Source organism: Micromys minutus (assembly GCF_963924665.1).
Source record: "Micromys minutus genome assembly, chromosome: 3".
In the NCBI taxonomy this organism is placed as follows: Eukaryota; Metazoa; Chordata; class Mammalia; order Rodentia; family Muridae; genus Micromys; species Micromys minutus.
Genome location: NC_137972.1, coordinates 178,071 through 198,267, shown reverse-complemented (window position 1 = coordinate 198,267; position 20,197 = coordinate 178,071). Strand labels below are relative to the sequence as shown.

The window sequence follows — 20,197 nt, the reverse complement described above, 5'->3', positions numbered from 1 at the left end:
ACTTGGGATGGCAAGCATGAGGAAAAGACTAACAAGTACAACAGAATGAAAGACTGCTGATCCCTGAGACAGACTTGCAAGCATAGGAAATATCTTAGCAACCCTGGGCTCCACTTTGCTTGGGCTGCACATACTTACCTCTCTAAACAATGCATCTAGCAACTAATTAGAACATAGAACACAAACATGCATTGATCTACACATATATTCACTTTTAAAAAAGTTACTCCTTTTGACAACTCCTTTCAATGCCTTGTTTCTATTTGAACACATATTAGAACATAACCCAGAACTATGAGCAGCCAGGCCTAGACTGCTTTTGGGTGGATACTCAGCAAATCAAACTGTCCTTACAGTAAAATTTTAGGCAAAATCTCCAACTTACCATACCTATGCATAATTGGCCATGCATATGATTAAAATAAGATACATTTTGGGAAGAGACATGTACATGAAGACATGGTTATACAACATAATCCATCAGTCAGAACAGAGGACCCCAAAACTGTATCCCTTAATGAAAAAAATCATCCTTTTATTTAACCTCTTAAAGAGATGCTGCAAACAATAATTGGTGTCATGAGCCAATTATAGAACAAGCTAGTAACTATCAGGTGATCTTCCTGAAATGACTTTGCTTTAGATTATATCTATGATGAAGCTCTGACAACCAAGGCCCAGGAGATTATCATTTTAGGAAAAATTCCTGCTATTAATATGGTTTTCCTGTTATTATTAAACATATATAGCAGTCACTAGGTATTAGCAGATCTCTGCAGATCTGTCTTGTAGTAGTGCTATATAGACAAGATAGATAACTTCTTAATTATCAATGATAATCCTATAAGAATTCCTAAAATTATATCAGTGATTATTAAGCTGTTTTATAATGGGATTGTTATTAGGTCCTTTTCTCATCAAAACTTCCTTGAGAAAGAACTCTTGTCAGTCTCCCATGATAGCAAGCAGACTTTCTACTGCCCAGAGCACATTCTAAGAAGTTGTAAAACAATTAACCAAAGGTCATAAAAAGGGAACTAATGATTTACTATAGGTTCTAGGACAGAAGATAAAATATTGACTGGGCTTATCTATACAAAACTTCACTAATAACTTAGTTATGTTTTTTAACTCTCAGTGAACCTGTGGAGCTGTGACAAGTGATGAATGTTTAGCTAGATAATTACTCCTAGTGGATATGCATGTAAACTTTCTCTGTTGTAAACTTTTATTTCAATTTATGATTTGATTTTATGTGTGAACTTGTGGTGAACTTTTTAACATGTGATCATGTTGTAGAAACAAAGTTTTTAGGGGCTCGGAGACTTTTCAAAAACCCATTTTTGAGGACAGAATTTACTGGCCGACAGCCACAAGGTCTCATAGAAAAGTCCAAATATACATCATCATCAGCTTAAATCTCTCAAAGTTTTTGAGAATGTATAAATAAGATTTTTAAAATGTAAAAACAAAGTTTTAGTGGACAGGTTAAAATAACTAGGTTATGCTGACCAGGCTGAGTTAAGACAAAACAAAACAAACAAACAACAACAACAACAACAACAAAAATAACTGCTTTTGGAACAACTCCCCCACCCCCTTCCTGTACTGAATTCTGGGAAGAACTGCAAATTGTCAACAACCTTCATGTCAAAAATTTCTCCCCTCTTTCTCCCTCCCTTTTCTGAAAATTATGCTGCTGCTTTGCTGACCAATTGTAATATAGTAGTTTACCCTCCTCACAAAAAAAAGTATAAAAGATGTGTGCTTTTTGAGTTAGGGGTTGACTCTCCCTGTGAGGCTGAGCAACCCATCGGATCAAAATAAACCTCTTGCTATTGCAGCAATCTAGTGCATCTAGGCAGATATCTTGGGGGTCTTACAATGTATTCTGAAAGATGTGTAAGTGCTGAGGACAAAAGAGAAGCGTAAGAACTGAGCTGAGAACTCTTTTGGACAGAACACTTCTTAGACAAAGAGGAGAAGCAAGAAGAGAACTTTTCCCTTGCCTCCACTTAGGAACTTTCTGCTTTTCCCTTATTTAAATAGCTTTCATTGGAAACGGTTTACAACTTAATTCTCAATGATAATCCTATAAACGCCAATCACTTTCCAAAGTGTCCCATTTACTAGCTGGCTGAAAGTTAGAGCCAAGCAGTTCCTGCTGAGATAGAACAGAAACCACATTACTTAATCCTTAATCCCTAACCCCCACCCCCCACCCCAGACCCCCATTGTTAGGTTACAGATGTCAATTGCCTAAGCCAGCAGCCTTTTACTCTCAGAAAGAGCAAGAAAGTTTTTAGAGCTTTTTAGAAGTTATCCACATTTCAGCATAGTTAGAGAGCTAGAATGTCTGGAAGCCCTTAGACTTTAAAGCCACACCAGAGTCCTACTCTGTGTCCTGTCTCTACCCTCTCTAGGCCAGGAGGTTCCTGGCAAATTGGGGTCCTTTAAAAAAAGATTTATTTATTTATTTATTGAATATGAGTTCATTGTAGCTGTCCTCAGACACAACAAAAGAGGGCATTGGATCCCATCACAGCTCGTTGTGAACACCATGTGGTTGCTGGGAATTGAATGTAAGACCTCTTGAAGAGCAAGCAGTCAATGCTCTTAACCACTGAACCATCTCTTCAGCCCTAATTGAGGTCTCTTACAAAGCAAGTCTCAACAGATAAAAGAAAACTGAAATAATACCCTGCGTTTTACCTGACTACCATGAACTAAAGCTGTATATCAACAACAGAAAATATACACACTCCGGGAAATGGAACAACTCACTACTGGATGTGAAGAGTAAAAGGTTGTCATGAAAAGTAAAAGGTTGTCAAAGGACACTGATTCCTTGCCCTAGGGATTTCCTCTGCAGGAAATCGCTCCCAGGAAATCGCTCCCAGGAAATCCCACCCAGGAAATCCCACTTTCTTGAGATTTGAGTTCCCAAAATACTACAGAAGGTCTGGATGACCTCTGTGGAATGTTCCAACGCCCTAGGTGTGCCTGGGGGTGTACTGATAAAAAATGTATGATTCTTCCCCTTTTGAATTTCCTCATTCCCCCTGTCCTCCCCCTCCGTTGTGATTTTTGCCTTTATGAGCCCGTTACAAGTTCAGGCCGGGGTCGAACTCCTCTACCCCTGCGTGGTGTATGAGTCTCGACCCCAGCATGCTGGCCTGAGATCTCACTCTGTTTCACTTTCAACAAACTTCCTCGTGCGATTGCAGCAAGTCTGGTCTCGGTGCCTCACTGGGTGCGCGCCTCTCCTGAGATTTGAGTGAGGGTCTCCCTTCGGAGGTCTTTCAGATGAAAATGTTTCAAGACAGAAATTAAGAAAATTTAAAACAGCCTAGAACTGAGCAAAAATGAAAACATAACATACCCAAACGCAAGACACACAATGAAGGTTGTTTATAAGGGCAAATTCATAGTACTAAGTGCCTTCGTGAAAAAAAAAAATTGGAAAAATCTTATATTAGTAACTTAATGGCACACCTGAAACTCTAGGACAAAAAGAAGTAACATTGAAAAGGAATAGTTGGCAAGAAATAATCGAACTTGAGGCTGAAATGAATAAAAATAATACAAATAATTAATGAAATGAACAGTTGATACTTTGAGAAAATCAACAATATTTAACTAGCCAAATTAGTTTAAAAAATGGAGAGAGAAGGCCAAATTAATAATACTAGAAATTTAAAGGAGCGTATCACAGCTGGGACACCTAAGAAATCCAGAGGATAACAAAGACATATTTTAAAAATCTGTACTCTACCAAATTTAAAAACCTAAAAAAGATGGATAAATATCTTAAAGTTAAATAAAGATCAGATTAGTAATTTTTTTTCAGATAAGTAACTTAAACACACAGCCTCTAGTGAAATAGAAGTAGTAATTAAAAGTCTCCCAACAACGACAACAACAACACAAGGCAGCCCAGGGATAGATGGTTTTAATGCAAAATTCTACCAGACTTCAAAGAAGAATTAACAGTAATATTCCTCAAATGGTTTCACAAAGAAGAAAAACTAAAGGAACATTGTCTAATTCTTTTAACAAGGCCACAATTATCCCATTACCTAAACTACACAAAGACCCAACAAAGAAAGAAAATCAGAGACCAATTTTTTAAAATAAACATAGATGTAAAAATTCTCAGTAAAATACTTGTAAATTGAATCCAATAATACATCAAAGAGATTATCTACCATGTTCAAATGGGATTCATTCCAGAGATGTAGGAATGGTTCAACATATGTAAATTCACAAATGTAAATATAAAACCTAACTAGACTGAAGGACAGAAAAAAATCACATGATCATTTCAGTAGATGCAGAAAAGGCCTTTGACGAAATATAACACCCTTTCATGATAAAAAAATTTCTGGAGATATTAAGGGAACAAGAGCATACTCTCAACATAATAAAGGTAATTTACAGCAAGCCTACAACCAACATCAACCTAAACACAGAGGGAAAAAAGGAATAGGACACAAAGTTGGGTTGGTAGGAAAAGAAGGCTGGAGCTAGGAAGAGTTAAAAGAGGGTTGGTAGTGAATATGATTAAAATATCTTACACATTGGGGTAGAGAGGTAGCTTAGCAGTTTAGAGCACTGGCTGTTCTTTCAGAGGACCAAGGATTGGTTCTTACCACTAATCTGGTGGTTCATGACCATCTGTAACTTAATTCTTAGGGAATTTTTTCTCACTTAATCTCCATAGGCACCAGGGATGCACATGGTATACAAACAGACATGCAGGAAAGATACCTACATACATAAAAAGTACATAGGATAAAATTCTCAAACAAAAAAACAAATCCACAGTATCTTTGAAACAGCTAGAAGAAGACTATTTTCAACTGAGTTCACTTTTTCTTATCCCAAATATAAAAATTCTGAATGCTGACGGTGGGAACAAAAAGCTGGAAGTTCAGCCATGGTATGTTATATAGGGTGGGGGTGGGGTAAGGGGAGGAGGTAGTCAATTGGAAACTCCAGTTGACTGCCTCAATTTCTCTAGTCCATTTCTGCTGGGCATTTAGAAACTTAACATTTTATGACGTTATCTTTGTTTGCTTTCTTCACCAAGTGATATCAGTTATCTCTGATGAGTGTTGTATAATCTTGGCTTAATTATTTTTATCTGTTTGTTGTCCTCTATTCTATTTATTTATATTGTTACTTATTCTTTTATTTTGATTGCTATATATTTATTACATACTCACTCATTTGATATGGAAAGCATAACCATTTCATTATCTGGGCTATACAGAATACTGAAACATACTTTTTATTGGAGGGAAAGGTAGAGGGAGGGAGGAGAGGATGATGCATGTATTTCTGGCATATGCTCACAAGTGTATGCAACGTTTTCACAGAGCCAGTGAAGAATGTGGGTGTCCTGCTTTATCACTCTCCCCCTAGTTCTTTTGAGACAGTGTCTCTTACTGAATCTGAAGCATGGCTGGTAGCCACTGAGCCTCTGTAACCCTCCTGTCATAGCAATGAGGTTGCAGGGTTGCATTGACATTACCAGTTTCTCGGGAGAATACTAGGAATTCCAATACAGGTCTTTAAGCTTACACAATAAGAGCTCTTGCTCACTGAACCATCTTTCCAGTTCCATGTTTTTCTTTCTTTTTCAAAAAAATTCATTTTATGTGTATTGGTATTTTGCTTGAATTATGTACTACTTGTGTGCCTTGTGCCTGTGGTGTCCAGAAGAAGACATTGAATCTTCTAGGACTGGAGTTACAAATACTTGTAAGCTCCAGTGGGGTTCAGGGAACTGAACTTAGGTCCTCCAGTAGAGTGGTCAGGGCTTTAATTAATGACCTCTAGACCTAAGGCTCTAGATCTCTGTTCTTTTCTTATCAATATAACTTTATAAAACAAAAATTCATTCTCTTAAATCAATATGTAATCAAACATTCATCAGAATGTGACAAATTAAGAAAAAACATTTAAAGAAGGAATATCAATAATAAATTCAGCACATTGTAGCACAGATATCAGATTTAAAGTTTGATTTTAACAACAACAAAAAAATCATATCATCTAAAGATTCTAGGGTTAGTTACCAGGTAAGTCTTCTAACATCACATGGCTAGAGGGATGACTCATCCTTTAAAAGCACTTGCTCTTACAGAGTCAGAAGGGGGAGTTCATTTTCCAGGACTCACTTTTGTTACTGTAACTTCAGCTCCAAAGGAATCTAATGCCCTCTTCTGGACTCTGTGGGCACTGCACTCACTCAATCCACTTGTAATTTAAACATAATTAAACATAGTAATAAAAAATAAAAAATATTAGTCTATTACTTTTAGGCATTCGTCATAAATGAACATGAATTTTGCTATTTGTTGATCAATTTGGTTTATCTTATTAAAGATTTCTGTTTGTACTGCAGATCTCATTACTTTCATAATATCTGCTAGATAAATGTTTCATAAGGGTTTTATGTCATCGTTGAGATAGAATCTTTCTTGTTTTTTTGTTACATATTGCTGGAAAGCAAAACCAGAGCTGCTAGTAAAGTGGTCTACCACTTAGCAACGTCTCTAACCTCTTATTTTGTTCTATTGAGACATGGTCTTGTTATCTGGCTCAGGCTTACCTGGAACTTGTGATTGCCTGTTTTAACCTTCCAATTACCAGAATTATAGGTGTTCAATACCATGCACAGGAGTAACTAAATTTTACTTCTATAGCCATTTTGTTTTCTTTTTAAAAAAGATATTTATTTACTTATTTATTTAATGTAAGTACACTGTAGCTGTTTTCAGGCACATCAGAAGAGGGCATCAGATTTCATTACAGATGGTTGTAAGCCACCATGTGGTTGCTGGGATTTGAATGTAGGACCTCTGGAAGAGCAGTTGAAAGACCCCCGAATTGGGGAAGCCCCTCATTCAAGTACCGGGAGAAAGAGAACCCAAGAACTCACAGAGATCCAATCTTGCTGCAATCAGGCAAGAGGTTTATTTGGGGGTGGGGGGGAGACCAGAGTTCTGGAGACAACATGTATCTCACACAGGAGATAGAGGAGTCGACCCCAAACTCAATTAGGGGGATATATATAGGGAAAATTACATAAGTAGTTAGCAACAAGCGATAGCAATTTTATTGGTTTATTCAAATTGGCATTCTCTGTCTGCTTTTGGATATGATTCAACTCCAGATCACCCTGTTTTGGGGTACATTGACCTTTATACTTGTTGTTCTCAGGACTGCAGAGCCAGACCTTATCAAGACCAGGTGGTCTGCAGCTTTTGTTCTCAGCCTTGAGACATGCTTGTCCTCAAGGTAGGGTTAGTGGGGCTAGCTTAAAATTTTAACTCTTTCACAGTCAGTGCTCTTAACCACCGAATCATCTCTCCAGCCCTATAACCATTTTCTTATATCCTATTGCCAGAATAAATTAATTAACCTGTAATCTCCACATGCTGTGAAAAAAATTCACCAACCTTTTTTTCTGTTTGTAAGTTTTCATAGCAGCATGGAAGGTTGAATTTATCTGTTTGTGGTACTGGGGACGCTAGGCAAGTGCTATATCACTGAGACAGCTCCTAGGAATTCTTATTTAATTACAGTTAATATGTAGTAATTGATACACTCTATAATCCAAGCTCTCAGGAGGTAGAGGCAGGACAATTACAAATTCAAGGCTACATCTAAGACCTTATCTTAAAAAGACAAAACAAAACAAACAAACCAAAGAAGGAAAAATAATGAGATAAAAGAAGATAGGTTACTGAGAGGAAACAAAGTCATACAAGATTAAATAATAAGAATGTTTTCTCAAACAATAGCTATAATAGGAGTTAATTTAGAACAAGGGTCAACAAACACTTATAATTTGACCAATTCTGGCCTGATGTCTGTTTCAACATAACAAATGAATCAAAAGTCTCTATACTTTTAAAGTATTTACAGTTTTAAATGTTAAAATAAAGACCAAAAGAAAACTAATATTTTGCCTGATATGGTGGCACATGGCTTATTTTGAGGCCATCCTGATCTACAGAGTGAGTTCCAGGACAGTTGGGAAGACACAGAGAAACCCTGTTTTCACCCCCCACTCCTCCCCCCAAAAAAAACCAAACCAAAAAAAATCAAAACTAAGACCAAAACAAAACAACAAACAAAATCATAACAAAAAAAACCTACTTATATTTTATATCATATAAAAACTGTAAGACCCAAATTTTAGTGTCCATAATCAAGGTTTTTTGTTTAAGTAGTGTTCATACTGCAATAGCTGAATCAAATATTTGTTTAATGATAATGTGTTTTTCAAAACTTACTATCTGGTCTTTTACAGTAAAAGGCTTTGAAATTAAATTTTGATACTTTTCATTTTTTCTTTCCTATAACAACTCTATACTTTCATTAATTTGTTTGTTTATATTTACTTATTTATTTCTTTGTGTATTGGTGTTTTGCCAGCACATATGTCTATGTACCATGTACATACACTACCTTCAGGGGACAGAAGAGGGTGCTACATCCCTGGAACTGGAGTTACACATAGTTGTGAGTTGCTTTTCCTTTTAAGAGCAGCCAGTGCTCCTAACTGCTGCACCTTCTCTCCAGCCCCTAAAATAGGATCTTAGGGTACATGTGAAGTTAGAAACGTTAAGACATGGGCACTAGAGAGAAGTATTGGCTCATTGGCAGAGTTCCCACGAAGGGAATAGTGGCTTTATTCTCCTTGCATTTTCTTTCTGTCATGAGGTATGTGTTTCTTTTCCACTATATACTGCTGCCATGATATGCTGCCATAAAGACTAGTAAGAAATCAATATTACAAAGTATTATCTGTAGACATTGTTTGGTAGATTAATAACACTTCTCACTCAACATCCTTTGTCATATGGAAAGATTATAGTGTTTTCTTTAGGAAAAAGTCCAAAGTAAGCGAAACTTGTTTGATTGGTTTTGTGACTCAAATTTCTCCTACCAACTTCCTTTGTTCTCATTAGCAATCCTTCTTAGTATGGATTTTTGGCTTGCTGAAGGAAGGGGCTCTGAGTGCTTTTCTACCTCTGTTCTCAGCCATATTTGAAGGGTGTAACAAGTGTTCTGGTGAAGGAGAATGCTTTTCATGCAGTCAGACAGATGAACAAAGCATCAATCAGCCTTACCCCAGCCATATGTAGAGCCATTCTAACATATTCCCTCAGAATTCTATCTGTCACATTTCTGTAAAGAATCCAAGGAGGCTGGAAGTTCTTTATTTTTTGACTTAGTGATGAGTAAAAGAATTTTTGATCCTTAGGTGAAAAAGTGGTTTTAAAAATTAGTTGGGAGTTGGGGGGATGGCCCAATCAGTAAATTACCTGCTGTGAAAGCACCCTCCATCATGGACCCCCTTCTCAGTTCATTGGTTGGTTGAGAGCATCCTACTCTGTATTTCTCAGCTATGTCAGGCTTCTGTTAGCATGCACTTCTTGGCATCCACAATATTGTCTGGGTTTGGCGACTGTATATGGGCTGGATCCCCAGGTGTGGCAGTCTCTGGATGACCTTTTTTTTCAGTCTCTGCTTTGTCTCTGTATTTCTCCCTGTGAATATTTTGTTCCCCCTGCTAAAAAGGACTGAAGCACCCAAATATTGGTCTTCCATCTTCTTGAGCTTCATGTGGTCTGCGAATTATATCTTGGGCATTCTAAGCTTTGAGGCTAATATCCACTTATCAGTGAGTGCATACCATGTGTGTTCTTTCGTGTCTGGGTTACCTCACTCAGGATGATGTTTTTTTAGTTCCATCCATTTTCCTAAGAATTTCATGAAGTCATTGTTTTTAATACTCTATTGAGTAGTAAATGCACCACATTATCTGTATTGATTCCTCTGTTGAAGAATATCTTGGTTCTTTCCAGCTTCTGGTTATTATAAATAAGGCTACTAAAAACATAGTGGAGCAAGTGTCCTTGTTGAAGCATCTTTTGGGTATATGCCCAGGAGTGGTATAGCTGGGTCCTCTGGTAATACTATGTCCAATTTTCTGAGGAACTATCAGACTGATTTCTAGAGTGGTTATACCAGCTTGCAATTCCACCAACAATGGAGAAGTGTTCTTTCTCCACATCCTTACCAGCATCTGCTGTGACCTGAATTTTTGATGTTAGCCATTATTACTGGTGTGAGGTAGAATCTCAGGGTTGTTTTGATTTGTATTTCCCTGATGACTAAGGATGTTGAACATTTCTTTAGGTGCTTCTCAGCCATTCAATATTCTTCAGTTTGGAATTCTTTGTTTAGCTCTGTCTCCCATTTTTTAATAGAGTTATATGATTCTCTGGAGTCTAACTTCTTGAGTTTTTGTATATATTGGATATTAGCCCTCTATAAGACCTAGGGTTGGTAAAGATCTTTTCCCAATCTGTTGGTTGCTATTTTGTCCTATCAACAGTGTCCTTTGCCTTACAGAAACTTTGCACTTATATGAGGTCCCATTTATCGATTCTTGATCTTAGAGCATAAACCATTGATGTTCTGTTTGGAAAAATTTCCCCTGTGCCTATGTGTTCTAAGCTCTTCCCCACTTACTCTTCTATTAGTTTCAGTGTATTGGGTCTTATGAGGAGGTCCTTGATCCACTTGGACTTGAGCTTTATACAAGGTGATGAGATTGGGTCAATTTGCATTCCTCTACATGCTGACCACCAGTTGAACCAGCACCATTTGTTGAAATTTGCCTTTTTTTCCACTGGATAGTTTTAGCAACTTTGTCAAAGAACAAATGACCGTAGGTATGTGAGTTCATTTCTGGGTCTTCAATTCTATTTCATCTATCTACCTGTCTGTTTCTGTATCAATATCATACTTAAATTTTTTTTTTAAATCACAATTGCTCTGTAATGCAGCTTGAGGTTGGGGATCATGATTCTCCCAGAAGTTCTTTTATTGTTGAGAATAGTTTTTGCTATCCTGGGATTTTGTTATTCCAAATGAATTTGCAAATTGTTCTTTCCAACTCTATGAAGAATTGACTTGGAATTTTGATGGGGATTGCATTGAATCTGTAGATTGTTTTTGGCAAGATGGCCATTTTTACTATATTAATCCTGCCAATCCATGAACATGGGAGATCTTTTCATCTTCTCATTTTCTGAGATTTTCTTTGATTTTTTTCTTCAGAGACTTGAAGATTTTGTCATACAGATCTTTCACTTCCTTGGTTAGAAACACACCAAAGTATTTTATATTGTTTGTGACTATTTTGAAGGATGTTTCCTAATTTCTTTCTCAGCCTGTTTATCCTTTGAGTAGAGAAGGCTACTGATTCATTTGAGTTAATTTTTTTATCCAGCTACTTTGCCGAAGTTGTTTATAAGCTGTAGGAGTTCTCTTTTTAAGTTTTGGGATCACTTAAGTATACTATCATATCATCTTCTAAAAGTGATCTTTTGACTTCTTCCTTTCCAATTTGTATCCCTTTGATCTCTTTTTGTTGTTTAATTGCTAGGAATTGTAGTCTGGCTAGGACTTCCAGTACTGTATTGAATACATAGGGGGAGAGTGGGCAGTTTTGTCTAGTCCCTGAATTTAGTGAGATTACTTAGAGTTTCTTTCCATTTAGTTTGATGTTGGCTATTGATTTTCTGTATATTGCTTTTTACCATGTTTAGGTATGGTCCTTGAATTCCTGATGTTTTCAAGACTTTTAACATGAAGGGGTATTGAATTTTCTCAAATGCTTTCTTAGCATCTAATGAGATGGTCATGTGTTTTTTTCCTTTGAGTTTGTTTATATAGTAGATTATGTTGATGGATTTCTGTTTATTGAACCATCTCTGCATTCCTGGGATGAAGCCTACTTGATCATGATGGATGATCATTTTGATGTATTTTTGGATTCGGTTTGTGAGAATTTTATTGAGTATTTTTGCATCAATGTTCATAAGGGATATTTGAAATTTTCTTTCTTTGTTGGGTCTTTATGTGGTTTAGGTATAAGCGTAATTGTGGCTTCATAGAAGGAATTGGATAGTGTTCCTTTTGTTTTGTTTTTATTTTGTGGAATAGTTTGGAGAGTATTAGTATGAGGTCTTCTATGAAGGTCTGATAGAATTCTGCACTAAATCTATCTGGTCCTTGGCTTTTTTTTTTTTTTTTTTTTTTTTTTTTTTTTTGGTTGGGAGACTTTTGATGACTGCTTCTATTTCTTTAGGGGTTATGGGACTTTAGATGGTTTATCTGATTCTGATTTAACTTTGGTACTTGGTATCTATCTAGAAAATTGTCCATTTCATCCAGATTTTCCAGTTTTGTTGAGTATAGGCTTTTGTAGTAGGATCTGATGATTTCTTTTGAATTTATTCAGTTTCTGTTGTTATGTCTCCCTTTTCATTTCTGATTTGTTAATTTGAATACTGTCTCTATGCCCTCTGGTTAGTCTGGCTAAGGGTTTATCTATCTTGTTGATTTTCTCGAAGAACTAGCTCCTGGTTTTGTTGAGTCTTTGTATGGTTTTTTTTGTTTCTACTTGGTTGATTTCAGCCTTGAGTTTGATTATTTCCTGCTGCCTGCTCCTCTTGGGTGCATTTGCTTCTTTTTGTCCTAGAGCTTTTAGGTGTGTTGTCAAGCTGCTGGTGTGTATGCTCTCTCCAGTTTTCTTTTGGCACTCAAAGCTATGAATTTTCTTCTTAGCACTGTTTTCATTGTGTCCCTTAAGCTTGAGTATGTTGTGCTTTCATTTTCATTAAATTCTAAAATATCTTTAATTTCTTTTTTTATTTTTTCTTTAAGTTATCATTGAGTAGAACATTGCTCAGCTTACATGCATATGTGGGCTTTCTGTCGTTTTTGTTGTTATTGAAGGCCAGTCTTAGTCCATGGTGATCTGATAAGATGCATGAGATTATTTCAAATTGTCTTGTGTCTGTTGAGGCCTGTATTTTGACTGATTATGGTCTGTTTTGGAGAAAGTATTATGAGGTGCTAAGAAGAAGGTATATTCTTTTGTTTTAGGGTGCAATGTTCTATAGATATTTGTTAAATCCATTTGGATCATAACTTCTGTTAGTTTCACTGTGTCTCTGTTCAGTTTCTGTTTCCACGATCTGTTCATTGATGAGAGTGGGGTGTTGAAGTCTTCCACTATTATTGTGTGTGGTGTAATGTATGTTTCGAGCTTTAGTAAAGTTTCTTCTATGAGTGTGAGTGCCCTTGCATTTGGAGCATAGATGTTCAGAATCGAAAGTTCATCTTGGTAGATTTTTTCTTTGATGAGTATGAAGTGACCTTCCTTATTTTTTTTTTTTTTTTTTTGATAACTTTTGGTTAAAAGTCTTTTTTATTTGATATTAGAATAACTACTTCAGCTTGTTTCTTGGGACCATTTGCTTGGAAAATTTTTTTCCAGTCTTTTACTCTGAGGTAGTGTCTGTCTTTGTTAATGTATGTGTTTCCTGTTATGTATCCAGTCTGTTAGTTTATGTCTTTTTTTATTGGGAATTGAGTCCATTGATATTAAGAGATATTAAGGAAACATGATTGTTGCTTCCTGTTATTTTTGTTGTTAGAGGTGGAATTATGCTTTTGTGGCTAATTTCTTTTGGGTTTGTTGAAAGATTACTTTCTTGCTTTTTCTAGGGTATAGTTTCTCTCCTTGCATTGGAGTTTTCCATCTATTATCTTTTGTAGGGCTGGATTTGTGGAAAGATATTGTGTAAATTTGTTTTTGTCATGGAATATCTTGGTTTCTTTATCTATGTTAACTGAGAGTTTTGCTGAGTATAGTAGCCTGGACTGGATTTGTATTCTCTTAGGGTCTCTATGACATCTGTCCAGGATCTTCTGGGTTTTAGAGTCTCTGGTGAGTAGTCTGGTGTAATTCTGATAAGTCTGCCTTTATATGTTTGTTACTTGACCCTTTTTCCTTACTACTTTTTTTTTTTTTTTTTTTTTTTTTTACCACACAAGCTTGAAAACAAGTTTTATTGGAAGAAAGATCTAGCTTTTAAACCCCCAGGCAAATTCCTTTCACAATTAGTTTGTAGAACTTCACTAGCTTCACAGATCCCCAAACTCCACACCAAGAAGACTGCCTTTAGACTGCTCTGGAATGTACTGCTACTGATTTTAGCCGCTCAGAAACAAGCTTGCCTCCCCAGAAACCAGGGGAGGAAACATCTTTACATGAGCTATCTGTGTGAGCATGAGCACTCACGTGTAGAATACATAGCAAAGTGACAAGCCCTCGCTGGCAAGTCAGTGGCACAGCACCAGTTTTTCAGGGAGCTCATGGGCGCTTCAGAATCGCAGTTGATTTACGGCACTCAGAGAGAGCAGTAGGTGGAGTGGGAAGGGAATGCTGAAGGGCAGGCAATACTGCAGTCCCAACTAGCCTTTACCTTGATGAAAGTGTACAGCAGCATCTTTGGGAAAACACTTGACACTTTATATAAACAAAAGCAAACCCCCAGGATCATTTCACAATGTCCTCAGAAGCATGGCTTGGTTACGGTTCCCAGGGTGGACTACGCCTTTCATCCACTTCTGTCTCCACATGATACAGAACGTCGGCCAGCGTGTGCTCCACCACAGCACCCCAGCCCATGTCACTCATAGGGTGGTATGTGAGATCCTTTGTGGATACTTGAAGGATGGTCCAAAGTTAATGGAAACCGTGCAGCTCTTGTACAGTGAGATGGCTGGGAAGTAAACACCTTCAAAAATATCTTTGTAAGCTACACTCTGATTGACACCATTTTTATAAAATATTATCTCAGAATGGGGAGTCTGTTTTAGGCTCTTCTCTGCTTTGTCCACAAAGTCTTTTTCTTCAAAATACAAATAACTCTTGAACTTTATCAAAGCCTTATCTTTATAAGTATCCGGCAGTGACTTAGCGGTCTCTGTATCTTCAGGAAGATTAATATAAAACCCTAAGACATCTCCTTGTCCTTAGCCAGATGAGTAGTGCTTGCCAATAGTCTGGTGAAACTTGGTTCCCTTTTTGCTCCGCCAAGAATAGCTAAATTTATCATAACCTAAGGGAGCTTGAAGGTTACCTAGGGGCTGGGACCAGCCCAGCCTGGCAGCAGTATCTGGTGGCATCTCATCTACAGTGATTTCAAAGTACCAGGCCCCTTTCCGTACCCCATGAGAGGCCCGTACCATGGAGTAGCCCTTCTCTCCAACCACGGTCAGCCGGTCATCAGAGATCTTTAACTGGGGAGCTCAATCATGAAGGGCTAACAAGACTCGTTCATATAGGCAGGCTCTGTAGAGGTCTCCAGGAATAGGCTTTCCTGCCCAGCAGTCAAGCTCTAGCTTCTCTGGGTCAGGGGCATGAGGATCACGGGTTCGGCAAGAATATACCGATAGCCATCTTTGTTAAATGGATGTTCCAAAGGGTAGCCATGAGGAGGGAGACGCTGAGCAGAAAATAAAGGGTCACTTCTAGCCTTTTTGGTGGTCCCTGTTGTCCCTCCATCTTGCTGCTTACGCTTGGCTCCTCTTCCTTTCCCACTGCTTCCTGCTGCGATCCCCCCATTTAGGTTCCCACTAGCAGACACAGCACTGCTTTGTTTCTGGTTGTCATAAGCAGGACCAATATTACTAAGATCCTGATCCAAAAGTCCAAATTTGGGGTAATCTTCTGGGTCTTTGCTTCCTGGATCAGGATGTTCCTTTACCAAAAACACATCTCTTTCCTTACTCATTGTTTTGACAATGTTATTGGGCCAAGTCATTTTTCCAGGTCTCTGTCTGGTTGTCATGCACTCCCAGCATTTATCAATAAATGGTATAATATCCTTATCTTTGAAGAACATGGTTTTTGGATGTTCATCCTGGGTTTGAGACTGCCATGTCAAGTTCGCCAAAGCACTAAGGCACATTTCTTTTAAATTTGCTTGTTTCCGAGGAAAGTAGGTATTCCCACTGTGGTGGCACACATTGCAATGGAAGCTGTAGTTAGTCATAAAGGGTAGACATGACCAAGTATCTTTTCCATTAGAAGATTCTGTCTCCAGACCACTTACATCAACCAAGTTTGCATCCCTGCCATCTTGGTCTCGTCCTGGCCTCCGTCTTCAACCGTGTCCCAATGGCGACTCTCTCCTGATGATCTCCCTTCTCTTTCTTTCCACCTGGGACCTGCCTCACTGGGCTCCTTACTACTTTTAATATTCTTTCTTTGTTTTGCGCATTTGATGTTTTGATTATTATGTGACAGGAGGAATTTCTTTCTGTTTGGAGTTCTGTAGGCTTCTTGTATGTTCATGGGCATCTTTTTCTTTAGGTTAGGGAAGTTTTCTATAATTTTATTGAAAATATATACTGGCCCTTTAAGTTGGGAATCTTTACTCTCTTCTATACCTATTATTCCTTGAATGTATCAGAGCTCCAGTGTTCCTGGGTGAGTCTGATCTCCTGGGAGTCAAGCTTTCTCTGTGATCCTGTGATCCTGGACATGTTAGAGTACCTGGGTGTTGTGGGAATGAGTACTGAACCAGAGCTCAAGATGCATTCAGGGTTCAGACTAGAAGCAACTAACCTATTCTTGACTCATGCTAATAAACTTTTCTATCAACAGGAGGGGAGGGCCCACTTGAATTAAGCCATGGGTTTATTGTAAATATTAAATGAGATAATAAATATACCACTCAGCATAAAGACTGGAACATTTGTCACTAAATGTAATCTGTGGTTATGTTCGAGCACATTCCTCCTTGATACTTGGTTCAATCTTTTGGGAAACCTTTCTGATAATCTATTTAAATACAAAAATGTTTAAACAGTGATGAAAAACAAACCAAACAAACAAACAAAGAAAGAAAGAAACCCCAAACCGTTCACCCTACAAAGACCTTGCATCTCCACCTTCTTCTTTGATTTTTATGACTATCTTGTAAGCTTTTGTAGGTCATTACTATTATTCTTATCAGACATAAGTCAAAACTGAAACCCAGTGAGGTTATGTAATTTTATCAAAGCTACATGAGGTACTGTTTTGTTTATAACATTTGAGTAGAGAATGTGACTTGTAATTTGCAAATACTCATTGGGTAGAAATAATTGAGGCAACAGAGAAATATTTGTTATAGAAAAGATTAGATTAATAAGTGATTAGCATAATTTCAGTTGCTCAGCTGTGAGGCCTTGGACAAGTATCTAACCTTTCTTTGTCTTCATTATCTTATCTGTAGAATGAAACATTATGTTGTTATCATCATCATCATCATCATCACTCTTGATCTTCTGGGTGTGTTGAATGGTTTAAATTAGTTAACATATTTTAAAAGTTTAGAACACTGTCTAGACAGAGTATCATTCAAGCCATTCTATCTAAAGCAACAACAAAAATAGTTGGTCCATGTCTGGGTAGAGGATTTCGAGCTCAGGACAGCAAAATTTCACATTAAAAATATATATATAGTTTAAAAGAAGAGAGAAGAATGGGTGACAGTAAGCAAGTGAACGAAATCTTTAAATCTGCTCATTAAATGAAACACTAGGAACTTATAACAAGGTTCTCTTCAGTTACCCAAGGATTCTAGTTACACATTAAATAAGCCAATAAAAGTTTATGTAATTCTGAGTATAGTATGTGGGCTGGCAAGAGCACCTTTGGGGACTGTTTTTTTCAGAAAAATAGGTTGTAGTATCCAGGGTATTATGAGAAGAAATTAGAAGGAAAATTTCAGAACTATTATGGCATGCATTTTATAATTACTAAAATTTCCTTTAAAAGAACAAAAGCAAAAGTGTTAAAAAATAAAAGTTAATAGTTGATCTAACCACACAGTGGCAACAGATTTGATTTTCCTGCTATTAGCAGTGAAAGAAAGCATTTAAAAAATAACCTTAAGAAAAACTGATTATTTTGACTTGGTTTACTATAAATAATAAGTGCAAGCTGGCAGTGGAGTCATGGCATCTGTCTGGTTTCTATGGTTAAAAATGGTATGGACTGCATGGTGACAACTACTGCTTGTCAAAGTATGTTGACATTGCAGATCACTATTCTCCAACATACTATGTTATGGAAGTTTCCTTATGCCTTTTTCCAAAGGAAAATTTTGTATGGGTTTTCGTAGAGGATGTGAATGTATACAATGCAGTCTCTCTAAACAAAATAATTCTTTGGAAAAAATCTCTGCCATCATGGAAACATATAGCATGATACCTCTGCCTGTTCCTACATAAGAATCCACTTTGTGTGGGGGCTGGAGAGATGGCTCAGTGGTTAAGAGCACCGACTGCTCTTCCAGAGGTCCTGAGTTCAATTCCTAGTAACCACATGGTGGCTCACAACCATCTGTCATGGGACCCAATGCCCTCTTCTGGTATACTCGTATAAATAAAATAAATTAAAAAGAAAAACAAAAAACAAAACAAAACAAAAAAAAAAAAAAAAAAAAAAAGAATCCACTTTGTGCTTTCTAGTTTGCACTAAGAATAGAGAAGTTAAAAATTTGACTGTAAGATGGTTCCAGAAACTCCTAGGCACTTAACACCTGGTCCCAAAGATGAAAGCACATAGAGAAACAATGGACCTAGTGTCTGAGTCCTTGGCAGTTGAGGGCAAGTTAATGAGTATGAAACAGTGCCCATGATTGACTCCCCTGGTATGTGACTGGATATACATATCAGGATGAATGGCAAGATCTGGTATGCACCACAAGTAGCAGATTCTGTTAAGAAGTTAGACTGGTTTGAGCCCCCTCTGCCATATACAGGAGCATACATTGAAAGAATTAGAATGGTATGGCACAATGGATCTTCTCTTTGGGGAGTGCATGAGAAAGACTGGCACATATTGTAAGACAAAGGCACATAGGAATGCAACTATAAATCAACTCAATGCTTATTATGCTACATGATACAAACACTGGATCATGCCCCTTGAGAATGAAAATTGCTCTTATGGGTTTGTTTCTTAGGACTCAATGTCTGGTGCCTCTGGACCACAAAGGCTGAGAACATGAAGTGGGGAATGTACAGAGGCACCCAGTGGCATTGCTGAACGTTAGAAAACAATAGGGACTTCAATGCTTGCTGAATTTACTGCATTTACTTAAAAAATTACTGCAATAAAGTTGATTACCTCTTTCACTCTAGGTATAAAAAAAGGGCTTAAATGGGTTTAGAACAATCTGAAAAGATCATATATATCTTGGTATCATTAATTCTGCTTTCATTATTACCTGTGGCTAAGCTATTATTCAAATACAGAGTATAAAAGGTATAGCTTTTTTATTTTTCATTGAACAAATTATCCTGATTGACCCTCAGATTGCATCAGCTTTCTTCCCTCCCAACTTAACATTCCTCTTTAGGAACTGATCCCCACTGGAACTGAAGAAATATTATCTCTTTGCAAAAGTCTTTACAACAGGAAAAGTATTTATGTTCTTAAAATTATTTTGTAATATAAGGAATTTTATTTTAATTAAGGATTAATGTTTTTGCAACTGATGTGCCTTAGTAAAAAAGAAGAGAGCCAGATTAAGCAGATTTCCATATTCAGTGTATTTTACATTTAGAAAATACATCTATTCACATATAATTACATGGCAGCTCATGCTGCAGGACTATACACTGACCTGACCATCTGTTTATGTTATTTATGCCCCTGACATGCTCCCTACAATAATTACTCCTCTCACACTCCTATGCCTTGATTTCCTCTCAGTAGATGAGTGGTTACAGAAAAAATAAGGGTACATCATTTTATTTAGATTAAATTCAAGGAGAACACAAAGACCTTAATGACAAATTTATAAACTATGGAGAAAATTAATATTAATAATAAATATGTGTAATGATTTTGGTTAAAAGGCTCAGTCTCATGAGATAGAATGCTCTCTGTCTATAGAATGCTCATAGCAATGACAATGAGGAAATACTCCTTCCTCATATATCAGATTAGCAAGGAGTTTTAAAAGTAACAGCAACTGACCCTGGTAAAAGGTCTGTTTAAACTAGAGCTCATTTCTACTTCAAATAATATGGAAATTAGAACACAGCTTTCAACACATCTGTGCTCTTTGACCCAGTAATTCCTCTTGGAGTTAGTTTTATACAAGGGCAGACTCCAATAATAGGAGAATGACTGCAATGACTTAATTCTTTAAATTTTATTTTAAAGTACTTAGCAGTAAGCCAGATATAAGTCTGAGGTCATCACATGTATTTTGCATTTTAATCCTTATTAGCTCTTCAAGAAAGATAT

The 20,197-nt window shown here is 37.1% G+C and overlaps 1 pseudogene across 1 annotated transcript; it reads right to left on the bottom strand.

Moving 5' to 3' along the window:
• Positions 1-14,473: 14,473 nt before the first annotated feature.
• On the bottom strand, positions 14,474-15,959 carry LOC308419062 (set1/Ash2 histone methyltransferase complex subunit ASH2-like; annotated as a pseudogene). Its single transcript has one exon. The product of its transcript is annotated as a set1/Ash2 histone methyltransferase complex subunit ASH2-like (transcript).
• Positions 15,960-20,197: the final 4,238 nt, after the last annotated feature.